Genomic DNA, 13,724 nt, shown 5'->3' on the forward strand with positions numbered 1-13,724 from the left:
TTTTCCACTAGCATTCTAGGTCACATAGCATGGAATTCCTTGTGAGGTCATTGATGTAATCACCAATATCATTAGTCATTCTGAGGCTTCTTCGAGAACACCTCAGCTGTTTGAATGGCATCTCGTAAACTCTCTTTTAAATCCATTCTCAATCATAACCTTTCAGTTCCAATGTAAACATGCTATCTTAAACCTTAAAGCCTCCTATGATTTCCTAATTTAATATTCCGAAATTTTCTGGATTTATATGTCTGTGAACTCTTACAATGTTGTCTCAGAGTTTTCATGATTTATTTTGTTTTTCTGTTAAAGGGGTTAGCTTCTAAGCATACTTTAGGTAGAAAAGCACGCACACCTGGCACTTAACCTTTAAAGAATGAGATAGCGCTTTACTGTACTTCTTCAGAAAGTTGGTATATAATGTGTGAACCACAGAGACTCATGACTCGGACAAGCTATCAAGAATTAATGTTGCAAAAAATTGTGCTCCTTTTGCACCCTGGGGAACGTCCACTATTCAGACCCAAGCACTCAAGGGCTGACTAGAATTTTTTCTGGGGGATCCATAAGGCAGATGGAAACTCACAGTGTTAATGCGTGCACTAATGGACACATTAGGTACGACAAACACAGATACCATTTAATTTTTCTTAGGTGGTTCTTGTGCAATTAATAATCTTGAAGGCTACATATCCTACAAGTGGTGCTAAGAACAGGGTGAAAATGTCGCTAGAGGAAATCTCATATGAGCTACTGCACACAAAGATCAGCAGATGAGTCTTGACTTGTGACCATTGGAGACACAACATATGATCACATGTTAAAATGTTTTCAGCATCTCCTTTAATATGCCTTCCTAATGCTCATTGTCAGGTACCTCAAAGAATGGATTACGGGACGATGAGGGTGGAACAAATGAATGGCTAAAATTGTTTAGGGATTGGGGTGGGCACGACAAGTTAGACTCCTGGACAGCACAATTAAAATGGTTGTGAAAGCCATTATTGTATTACTAAAATGAGTTGTGAAATCAATTATTGCAAGGAAAAGGATTGTGAAAGCCATTATTGTATGAAATGATTTGTGAAAGCATTATTGTAAGGACAAGGATTTCGTGGGAAAGCCATTATTGTATGAAAAGGATTGTGAAAGCCGTTATTGTATGAAAAAATTTTCTTGTTGGGGCTGGAGAGATGGCTCAGAGGTTAAGAGCATTGACCGCTGTTCCAGGGCCCTGGAGTCTCAATTCTCTCAGCAAACCACATGGTGGCTCACAACCATCTAATAATCAATTTGGCGCCCTTCTGGCACGTAGGCAGAAAAGTGTACAGCAGTAAAAAAATAAATCTTTAAAAAAATTCTTTCTTTGTTGAATATGGAGTGAGGGTGAAGTGAAGAGGTGGAGGGGAGGGTGGAGAGAGTGGGGGAGAGACTTCGGTCAGATGTAAAATTAGTTAATAACTATTAGGCAGAGACTATAGGATGATAGAAATTTCATATTATTAAAATATGTTTATGTATAAAAAATTTTAGGGGTGCTGGTGGAGGGACAAGGGAGGAGGTGTGAGAGGAGCTGGGATTGCGACAAACTTGAAGCATGCATGTTTCTAATTTAAATAAAAGCATACAAAAAGAGCCAAAAAATGTTTTACAGTAACCTTTACATATGCCTTTCCCAATGCTCTGTCAGGTACTGCAAACAATGAGAACAGTGTGATCTATGAGGGTGGAACAAATGAATGCAAGTTAAAATTGTTTAGGATTAAGGTGGGACCCCCCTGGCAGCAATAGCTGTCGGCGTTTTCTTGGTATTTTCTCGTGCGCTCACAGCTGCTTCATCATATAACTCATCTGCAAATTAAATCAGTGATTCATTTACGCTGCGATGTTGTTCAGGGAATAACCCTGGACACCGTCTTTTTTATATTTTATTTTCCAGTTTAAATTTAGATAAGAAACAAGGTTGTTTCCGTTGGCCTTTCCTGGGAAGTATTAGGATGCAGTGTCCACAAGACAAACATCATCATAGTGAAATAAGAAAGTCTATGGTGCCAAGGCTCACAGCAACCCATATTTATCAATCCCTCTAGGTTAACATTTGAAAGTCACTACTGAGTTTACTAGTCTAAATAAATAGGCAGTCCACAAAAAATTGTTTAGGGATGCAAACATGTAAACAAATAAAAATTTGTCATTATCTCCTCATGGCATTGATTAGTAATTTATTCCAATTATCATGATTGAGTGCTGGCTTTCAGAAGTTGGTATGCAAGAATTCTGCTGGTACTCAACTTACAAACTATTAGCGTGCAAACTTTTCCTTGACTAAGACAATTGATTGGTGCTTGATCCTTACAGGAATCTAATGTCAGCTGAACATTTGTCTGAAGGTTTCAGAGACATACCTGCTGGATGGTCTTTATCAGATTGGTGTAGCACTGTCTTAGTGCTGCAATAACAGGTGAGAGCTACCTCGTTCTGAGAACTGCGAACTATGATGAAAAACCAATGTCATGAAGTGAGTTGATGACATAAAAATCATGCACACAAGGCGGTCAAGTGAGGCACAGGGCTAAAGGACAGATAGAAAATTAGGCATAATCTATTCAAGTATTTACCATAGGCCAGTGCACAGGCCCAAATCTTCCCAGCAGTTTTTTCTCCCGTCTGGGGTATCCCAGACGTCCAGGTGCTCTTTGTGAGTAGAGCACCGAGACTGCTTCAGAAGGCACTTTTGGGGCAAACCTATGTATGTCATCGTTGTTGTTATCAGCATTCTGTTTATTTCCATATCTTCTATCTCCATTTCAGTGACTCGAGAATGCCAATTTGGTGCCCCAGTCATTTCCACCCTTCAGGCAAGTGGAAAGACAAGGTTAAGTTCCTTTTCAGAATCTTTGGATGTCCGTCTTCAAATAATAGAAAGCATGACATTCTTTGAATCCGGTGACACATAAAGAACAGAAACTTGTGCCTCCTCTCCTAGGCATAAATGATTGATGGTATTTCAAATTGCCTGTCTTTGTAGAATCTAAATTAGTAGGCATTGAATCAATACGACAATTGGGGGAGGACATAAGGATTATTCAGGACATTCAGGCCCTGGAACAAAGGTACAGCTCAGTAGAGCTGAATGTGAACTTGATATTCCTGTCTTTGGAGTCTTTTCTACCCTCCCTTGCTGATTGATAGATCACGGCAGGAGCTTCATGTTCTGCTGAGTAAGGAGGGTGATATGCTCCAAACTTGCAAAGATGGTAATAAATATCCCAATTTTGCAGGCTATCAAATGAGAGAGATCAATTAAGTTACTCCTCTGTGGCCTGCAATGTAGACGGAGACTCACAAAGTTCTAGGTGCACTAATGAATATATCAGTTAGGCAAACCTTGATTCCTTTCCTTTCTTGCTTAATGAACTTGCCTTTCCATGCAGGTATCAGGACAAATATGAAATTAGACAGGTGCATTCAGGCAGCTGCTCCCCACTTTGCCTAGAAGCAGGTTTACTATCATCTGAGACACACTCACAACAGCATCAGTAGCATGGAATTTCAACCACATGAAAGGCATTCCAAGCAGCAGTAAAGGCCTTTGCCTAATACTTGATGAGGATAGTGCTAAAAGAAAGTGTATAGGCGCTCTAATTGCAGTGCTTCAGAAATTAACTTTGACATACCTGATCTTACTATAGTTAGGGCAGTCATTTCAAAGGAAAATGGTATAGTCCAAAACATGCAGATACTCCTGAACTTTAAGCATTGTGCATGACCAGATGTTTAAATAAGCTTCACTAGACCTAATGTGCCTTAATAATGATCAGTCAGCTAATGCTATGAATTCAGGCATTGAATGAAGGGATAAACTTGTATAGGGATGGCTAACAGGGGTAAACCAGTATTAAAAACGCTCATTATCTCCTCCATGGATTTGATTACCAAATGCCCCCAATTATCATGCTCGAGTGTTTGGGACCTCTTCAGAAACCGTGAATTCCAACTCCTCTGACACTGATATAATATTTTAGCAATGGAAAAGCTGTCCTTTAAACAAGAGTAACAGATTCTGACGCAATACATTGCAGGAGTCTAATGCCCACTGACAAAATTTGTCTCGAAGATCACTGAGCACCTAAATACTACATGGTACTTGTCATCTTAGTAAGCAGCTCTAGTTGTGTTCTACTATCAGTTATAGCCATCCCTTCTGAGGACAAGGTCGGTGGAAAGTGACAAAGTTCCAATGATCTGAAGACAAGTGATGATATAAAAACCATGATTAAAAGGTTATGCTGAAGCTCTGAGGCTAAAGGACTGGTGAGAAAGTGGGGCGGAGTATTATCATGCCTTTATAGTGGTGCAGTACACAGGCCCCTATTTCACCCAGCATTGCTTCCCTGTCTGGGAGTCATGTGAGTTCCATGTCCTCTTCTTAGAGGAGCACTCAGCCTGCCTACGAAGGCACTATAGCAGGAAATCTATGTATGTCAATTCTGGCAAGCCTTAGTAATCTACTAATGTCAATATCTTTATTCTGCATTTCAGTTATCCAGGATGCAGTCTTGGTGCCACAATCATTTCACATTCAGGTAAGTGTGTTAAGATCAACTGGTATTCTCTCCATTGCCTAGATTCACAGGCTTATAATCCTATGGAGACCCACTCACCACACATCATGGGCCTGGAATTTCAAACACATGCATGACATCCCAAGTTCCCAGGTATACTGTTGCAGTGAAAAGGAATGGGCCTAAGATCTTGAGTGTATGTATTCAGGTGTAGTGTTTGGGCAATGTAATAACCTTGAGGATAAGCATCTTACGATGGTGATTAGGGAGTGATTTCAGTGGATATGGGATAGGATGCTTTATACAACATCAGATGAGATGTTGGACAATTTATGACATAGTTCATGATCCGACGCTAAATGTTTCCACCAGACCTATAATATTTCAATAACAGTCTGACACCAAATCTATGAATGCAGTTAGTGATGATGAGGGCAGCATCATGAAGGCTTAAACTTGTCTAAGGGTGGCAAACAGGCAACCACTATTATAATTTCATCATCTCCCCATGGCGATTAGCAATTGCCACTAATTTGATAAGCGAGTTTGCGTTCCAAAGTATGTCATTGTGATTCTGTTGACAATAACCTAGCATTTGAACCACAAAATATCTTTTGACTTAGTAGATTAATTCTGCTTGATCCTTGCAGGAGTTTAATGCCGCAGACCATTTCTGTCCAGCTCGCCAACACTTCCTGCTAGATGGTATCACGTCTTGGTGCTAAGCACAGTTTGTGTTCCACTATTCAGGTACACGATGCCTTTCTGAGGACGCTGGTCTATGATGACAAACCAATGTCATGAAGAGAGGTGATGATATACAACCACATGCTCACTTGGATTACGCTTGAGGCCCAGGCTAAAGGACAGAGGAGAAATGAGGGCCATGTCTCATCTAGACTTTACTATAGTGCAGTACACAGGCCCCCATTCACCTAACATTGGTTCCCTCATCTGGGGAACTCTTGTCAATCTGTGTTTTCTTGATGAGCATCAGCCTGCCTCAGAAGGCACCCTTGTTGAAGCACATTATATATCAAGGCCAAGCAGGCATAAGCACTCTACTTATATCATTCTATTCCTTCTTGCATTTCAGTGATCCAGCATCCTGATTATCTGACCCCAGTCATAAGCATATTCAGATAAGAGTCATCAGCATGCTATAAACGCCTCTGATCCCTTTGTGGATCTCTGCCTTCAAATATTAAATAAATTTAATCTTCTAGGATTCCTGTGATACTTGGGGCACAGAACTTGTGCTCTGCTTCCTTTTGTAGAACCTGAAGTCTCTAAGCCCATAAAAAATGGTACTTACCTGCCTTGTCATGTATAGTTCCAACTAATAGGTATTAGAACCAGAGCTGAGACTGTTGGGGAGGGGGACAAAAGGATTGGGCTGAACATCAGGCACCTGTCCTTGCACATCTCAGTGATAGGTTTATGTGATCTTGAAATCCATCCTTCGAGGGTCTATCTACTCCTATGTTGCCTGGTACCTGGGCAAGAGTTACACGTTCTCGCTGTGTCAGGGAGGTTCACATGCTCTAGCTGCAAAGAATGTGCTCAGGTATGTACATATACAGACTTGGACTGCAGAAAGATCAATAAGTATTTTTCTGTCGGTCAAATGGCAGATAGAAGTCCTGTGCGTTCTACTGCACTGATGGATATATCAGTAAACTAAGCCTGAAGTACCTTTCTCTATTTTTGTACTAGTAACTTCGCCACGCAGGCATCAGGCAATAATGAGACAACTTCCACAGCTTGCTTTTAAACAGGCATTCCCTCTTTGCCTAGATACAAAGGCTCATTATCCTGATCAACTCACCACACAATATGAGTATGGAATTTCATCACATGAATCGACATAAAGCTTCAAATCAGGTTATATGAACGGGCAAGAGAACATAAGATGGTATGCATGGTGCTATTGCAATTAAGAACCTTAGGGTACGATCCTTCTATGGTATTAGGAGTGATGTCAGAGAATAATCGATAGCGCTGTGCAAATAAAAGTAGATGACACGTCTTTGCCATTGTAAGACATTGTCCATAAATTGAACCTAATAGGTTTTCAGTAGACCTATAATAATATGCCTTCCCAATATTCCGCCAGCTAATGTGCTAATATAGCAGTGAGATGATGGTGAAACAGGAAAAGCTTTGCTTGTCTAGGTGGCAATATAATCACTTGTCAAAATTTACATTTTCACCTAATGAATTCCATTTAGTAATTGACGCCAATAAACTTGATCGAGTTTAGATGTACAAAAGCTGTGCTTTGTAATTTCCTGACAATAAAACTTGCAACTTTGAATTCCCAAATTTTTTTTCTTGACTAAGAAAATCTGATTCTGTATTTGAAGGAACCTAATGCTGCCTTACCATTTGTCTGAAGTTCGAGACCACCTTCTAGATGGTCTTTGTCATCCTGAAAGCTGCACTGCTTCTATCAGGCATACGTCTTCCTTGAGGACCCAGGAATCTGATGAAATGAATGTCACTAAAGAGGTGATGACATAAAATCATATATTCAATAACATGACATTGAGTCCTATAATAATAGGATGAATAAATTAGTCTCAGGTATTCTTTATATAATCACAAAGTTTCCTGCATAATAAGTACTGCTCCTCAGGTGAGTCCGTCTAAGTCTGGTTCTTTAGTAAGTTAATTGAAACCTGTATTCAGAAGGTACTTGTTAGACAAACTCTGGATGTCATAGTTAAAAGGCATAGCACTCTGGCTCATGTCCATCTTTTCATATTTCAGCTATCCTGATGCAGCCACTTGTGCCCTGTCATTTCTATCTACAGGTAATTGGAAGATCATATTAAGTGCTTCATATCTTTCTATCCCTGCATTCAAACATTAGAAAGAATGAATTTCTAGGAAATCAGTGATAGCAGGTAAATGAACATGTGCCCTCCTTTTGGGAGTCTCAGACTGCCCTCCATAGAAAAGACTCCTGTTGATCCAAACTGCCTTGTTTAGAATTTCCAAGTAGTAGATACTGGGAAACAGAGCAGCATTGTTCAGGGAGGTGGGACACATTGATTGGCCTGGGATATCCAGGCCCTGGGTCCATTGCATCTCAGGTGACAAGAATATGCTCTTGAAAGCCCTGCTCTGGGGTGTCTTTCTATCTCCATTGTTGATTGTTACAATTTAGAAAGAGCCTCATGTTCTCAGTAGGAAATCACGGGATCTACCGCCTAAAGTGCCCAACTGTTGCCCAGGAATGCCTACTGAATCTACACCCAGGGTTGATCAGTCTCACCCCAAATTCCAGCCATCAGTATCCAAGCTTACCACAGCTTGTTCAGATCAGCTGTCTCTGGTTTTGCTAGCTCCACCTTTGCGAATTTGCTTATTGTTCTCTCTGTGTCACCAGTTCCACAGGTCCAGTCAGTGTTTAACTTTGGGATGCTTTGCCCTGTTTCCATCAGTAGCTGGAATAAAGGTGATAGATGGTATGTTAAGATGCATGTCAAGTTCATTATCAGTAATGGACATTTAAGGTGGTCTCTCAACTATCACTTTGCTTGCCTGTTTGTGTCACACTTTTTAGATCGCTAGTGCTTCCCTGTGCTGGATCCCTCTTCAAACTTATGACTTACCTAATATTGTATTTCTAATCCTGTTCTTCCCTCTATTTTGCCCAATTTCAAATTTTCCTGTTCCTAAATTACCAACCCTCTTCCCCTACTCTTTCTCCGCTCTTTCTTTCTTCTTCCCATCTCCCACCCTCATCTTCTGCCATGTTCCTAAACTGTCTAGGATCTTCTGCCTCTCGCCTCCCTCTTCTGGGGTACCATGCACACCTGTTTTAGGGATTTTTTCTGTTTGCCAGACCTCCAGAAGTGAATCTTCGTACTGGCTCCCATCCTGATATATGTGGGAAACCCATATAGAATTGGAGTATATACCAAGCTTGTCTTTTTGAGATTGGGTTACCTAAATTAGATAGTTTCTTCTAGGTGCCATCATTTGCCTGCCACTTAAGGTTCCACTGTTTTTCTCTTGATGAGTAGTACTAATGTATGAATGTACAGCATTTTCTATTCTCTCCTCAGCTGAGAGGCATCTAGTTGTTTCAGGTTGTGGCAATCACAAATATACTATTATGAACATAGTGGTACTGATGTCCTTATTAGGTGAATTTGAAGCTTTTGCTTATATGCTTAATAGCAGATTCTGTGTCTTGTAGACTGATTCCTTTTCCTGAGGAATTTCCATACTACTCTAAAGTAAGTATGAATTGGACACCACCAGCAGGCAGGTAGCCCCTCTTCACATCCTTCGTACATAAATTTGTACTACTGTATATATCTAGGAAGTTGTCTCTTGTATGAACTCATTATTTATATCTCTAATGCTTTAAGAGTTTCAATGTTTGGATTTATGTTTTTCGTATCTTTGATCCTTTTAATTTAAATTTTGTAGCAAGGTGATAAATGGATCTATCCGGTAGATCGTTGTAATGCTTATATACTTATGGCAGTGTCGTTTGTTAAAATGGTTTTAATTTTTCCTTTGTATAATTTAGACTTTTATCAAAAATCAGGTGATTATAGGTTTGTGATTAACTTGAGGTTGTTAGATTGATTACATTGCTCTACCTGTAAATTTCAGCTAATACCATGATATTTCCAGACAGCTCTGTAATATCAGTTGTGATGGTGATGCCTCATGAAATCTACTTATTTATATGGTTATTGTGGGCATCCTGGATCTATTTATCCCGTTTCTTCACTAGCATTCCCATGTAAATATAGATTGCACACGAAATCACTGATGTATTATGCCTTTCGAGGTCCCCAGGAATATGTAGATAATGAATGTCTTAAAAGAGTTGATGACACAAAATCATACTCAATAACATAACAATTAATCTATAGCAAAAGACATGTTATTACTTGGGTATAACTTCAGTTAGTCTTCCTTACAGGTGCAAGTACCCTCATTTACATGAATTGTTTCCTTGTGGGGAACTTAGGTGAGTCTAGATGCTGTTCTTTAGGAAAGCAGCAGAGCTCAGTCTCTCGTGAAGACACTTGTTGGGAAAAACTATGTGTCAGTGCTGCAGAGGCCTCAAGCACGCTTCTCATGCGCATCCCTCACCCTTCTTTCCCTTCGGCCATTTCAGTTATCCAGGGTGTGTGAGACCATGTGGCTCAAGTCATTTCCCCTTCTCTCATGGCTATCTCATCTCTTTTGTTCAGCTTTTCAGTTATCCAGGATGCAGACTCATATGCCTTAAGTCATTTCCCCTTCAGGTAAGTGGAAACATCAGGTAAAGTGCCTTTTGTATCTTTTTATCCTTGCCTTCGAACATTAGACAGCATGAGAATTCCTAGGAAACCACGTGACAGTTAAGGCAATGAACTTGTTCTCTTCCTTCCTTTTGAGATTCCCTTAGGACTAAGTCCATTGAGAAAACACTGTTGATCAAAACTGCCTTGTTTGTAGAATTCCAAGTAGTAGATAGTGAGAACAGAGGAGTGACTGTTCAGGCAGGTGGGACACTCATGGATTGGATCCATACATTCAGGCTCCTGTCCCTTGCACAGCTCAGTGATAGTTGAATGTGATCCTGAAATACCTGCCTTGCCGTATCTTTCTACCTACCTTGCTGATTGTCACTGCCGAGAAAGAGCTTCATGTACTACTGTGTCAGGAGGGTGTCATGCTCCAAACTTGCAAATTCGGTACTTAAGAATGTCCAGCATACAATCCCTCAACTGCAGGATATCATTTGATTAATTCTCTGGCGTCATAAGGCAGACAGTGTTCTAGTGCACTAATGAACACATATCCAGTTGGCAAATTCAGATACCGTTTCCTTTCATTAACTTTGAGAACTTGCCCTGCCTTGCAGGCATAAGGCCAAATGAGGCAATTAGGCAGGGTTCATCTGGCAAGGCATTCTGTTCTTTGCCTAGATTTATAGACTCATCATGATGTGGAGACCCACTCACCACATAAATTGGTATGAAATTTCATTACATGAATGACATCCCATGCTTCAAAGGCTTCTTGCACATGTGAAAAGGAATGTCAAGAGAATGTGGGTAGGCATCCTAGGCAGGCTGTGCTGCACAATTATGATGTTTGATTGTAAACATCTTACTATACTGATTAGTTAGTAATTCAGAGGGGAAATGGATAGCTGCCGAGCAAGAACTGCATATTACAGGCTGGAACTTTATCCCAACTTAAATATAATACGAAAACAAACATTGACAAGTATAAAATATCCAGCAAAGTCAACAGAAGGAAATTTGGGCTTTGGAATACACACATCTACTTCCTGCTGAAATTGGATGATGACAATCTCATTGAAGTACCTGTTGGAAGAAAAATGTTAGTGTAACAAGAATCTTAAGTAGGTTAGACAGTCTCAGTTTGGCACGAGATGGTTGACGGAATTTCTGGAATGGAGTTTTATTGTTGATTGAAGATCTTGCCCGAAGGTCTGGACAGATTGTAGGAGGTGCACTGTATCAGTTCCTTGTTCTCGTGTTGTGCCGATTGATGCAGTTCCAATACAGTTTCAGGGTGGATGTTGTCAGGTGGAGTTGATGAAGTGGGGCAGTTCAGATGCATCAAGTCAAATCAGGTGGAGTCCAAAAAGTGGAGCCTCATCCTCTTGCAGAGCAGTTGAAGATTGGTGTTAGGAAGTTCCTTGTTCTCTGGAAAACTCAAATATTTATGTTTACTAAGGAATTTTCAACTATTATATGTATGATTACTTTGAAAGGCAACAATAAGAATATAGTAAACATGAAGAAGATTAGACTTTCTGAAAAGGAACAGAGTACACACAAATGAGAGACCCTAATTTTGTTTTCTTCTGTCTTATATCACTATAATATTGATTTAATACAGAAACTCTGAATTTTATTTTAACAATAAGCTTGCATTAAGATTAGGAAACCCAATCCAACTCCAAAGCCAGCTTCAGGTAAATGAATGGGGACTAAAGCATATTAAGAAACAAAAATAAATGGATATTATGAAAAACAATTTAAAGAGACTTAGACTTTGATTCCACACAGTGAATTATTATTTGTTTGATGATTTCCTCCGAATAGCTATCAATTCTTCTTCAGGTATCCATATGTCCAGTATTTCTTTTGCTGTTTGGATATATGTTTTCCTGTGAAGACAATAAACAAAAGACATTTCTCATTCTCTTTTTGAGGTCTCCTTTAACCATAGTAGAATATGACCATGTAGAGAACATCTCCTGTGGTTTCTTCTTTTTGGATCGAGTCTTAATTATTATGATGGAAACCAAAATTTTCTTCTCCTGTGGAAACAAAGCCAAAACATCTTCCACAACGTAATGCATATCTTGGTTTCCAGACTGATGTCATAACAACTTTGAAATACTCTGGATGGTGCAGTTCAGAAATTTTCTCTCAAGTCCCGTGTCATCCTGCAGCAGTTTTTCCTTTCATTAGCATTAACAATCTTCAATGTTAATAAAACATTATGTAATCTGTGTTGGGGTCTTTGTAAAACCTGGATGCTTTTAGACACATTTTTTAAGGTTCAGTTAGATCTTTCAACAACTGCTTGTCCTTTGGGATTGTGAGTTTCACCAGATACATGTTTTATATTATAATATTTGGAAAACGGTTCCAATTTGCTGGAGAGGTTTGTTGGAGCATTGTCAGCTTTTATTTGTGCATTTATACACATTACAGCCATAAAGTCTAAGAGTTGTGTGATAACAGAATCAGCCTTTTCAGAGCTGGAGGCAGTAATACATTGTTAATCTCAGAACGTGTCTATGGTGTGGTGTAAATATTTCAATCTGACAAATTCTTAAAAGTGAAAAATTCCGTCTGCCAAATTTCATTTTCTGCAAATAACTTTGGGATTACTGCTTGCTGATAATGGACTTTGATTGTAGAATAAACAGGTGGGGCAAGTTTCTTACATTTTGGACTTGTTACCAAAGGGTTGAAAATCCTTCTTTAAAACTTTGCTGTTAACATAGTGTTTCTTATGAAAGTCTGAAGCTTCCCACACATTTTCTATTAATAAAGGATCAATCTTATCTTTGCCTTATACTAGAGGACCTGGCTCAACCATATGGGATCTGATGTGTCTTATACATATATTAGATGAGTTCTATTTCTGATGGTTTTCTGTAATTTTAAAATCAATGAGGTTAATTCTGGACCATCATGAATGAACTCTGCAGTCTCAATGAGGAAGACAACTCTCTCTGCATACTGAGAGTCTGTTACTATTTTGAGAGGCATTGTTTTTTTTTGTTTTTTTTTTTGGTTTTTCGAGACAGGGTTTCTCTGTATTGTTTTGGAGCCTGTCCTGGAACTCTCTCGGTAGACCAGGCTGGTCTCGAACTCACAGTGATCCACCTGTCTCTGCCTCCCGAGTGCTGGGATTAAAGGCGTGCGCCACCAACGCCCAGCTTTGAGAGGCTTTTGTAAAGTCTTTAAGTACAGGAGATGATGTACAACCCTGCTCTTTGTACAGACTTGTAAGGGCTTTGAACTACTTATATTTCCTAATTTAGAAACTGCCTTACCAAATTTGTTTGCAACAGTGTAGAATGAAAGAACTCCAAACATAGTCGCTTTTCTCGAAAAATGCGGAAGAATCCTGATTGTTTTCTTTATGAATTTGATTATCTCTGTTTTTGGGATTATTATTAGTAATCGTTCCCAAAAGTTACTGCAAGCCATTTCCTGTATTTGTTTTCCTTCCATTAGGAGGAAATTTCCTCATTAGTTAAAGGTTCAATAATTTCTGCTGTGTCTCTTCCAGTCAGTTGGCTGAAGCACTTATCTTTTAAAATCAAATCAGAGACCTATTCTATATACACTTTCAATTATTTATTGTGTTTATGTGGCAGAAATACCCAGTCTAGTATGTCATGCCTGTGAATTAATATTCCTGAGGTGTATTCCTAGAATGTAAAATAACCAAATGCAGTTTAGTTTGGATCCACATGGTCCACATGTGCTTCTAATATTCTCTTTCCTAACCATTCTAATTCTTTCTCAGTCTCAGCTGATAGTATTTGTCAACTATTTAGGTCTTTGTCTCCTTTTAAGTTCATTTTCAGGTGTTTTAAATCATGCCTCTTCTACTGCAATAATTGTCTGTTTTTGAGAGATT

The 13,724-nt window shown here is 39.3% G+C and overlaps 1 non-coding gene and 2 pseudogenes across 1 annotated transcript; all 3 read left to right on the plus strand.

Annotated features, from left to right (window-relative positions):
* Positions 1-2,487: 2,487 nt before the first annotated feature.
* LOC121134970 lies at positions 2,488-2,573 on the plus strand (annotated as a pseudogene).
* Positions 2,574-4,213: 1,640 nt separating this feature from the next.
* LOC121134978 lies at positions 4,214-4,298 on the plus strand (annotated as a pseudogene).
* Positions 4,299-5,340: 1,042 nt separating this feature from the next.
* Positions 5,341-5,421, plus strand: LOC121134872. The gene has a single exon (XR_005872080.1). It is a non-coding gene; the product is annotated as a small nucleolar RNA SNORD115 (small nucleolar RNA).
* Positions 5,422-13,724: the final 8,303 nt, after the last annotated feature.

This window comes from Mesocricetus auratus, unplaced genomic scaffold (genome assembly GCF_017639785.1).
Source record: "Mesocricetus auratus isolate SY011 unplaced genomic scaffold, BCM_Maur_2.0 Super-Scaffold_100030, whole genome shotgun sequence".
Taxonomy (NCBI): Eukaryota; Metazoa; Chordata; class Mammalia; order Rodentia; family Cricetidae; genus Mesocricetus; species Mesocricetus auratus.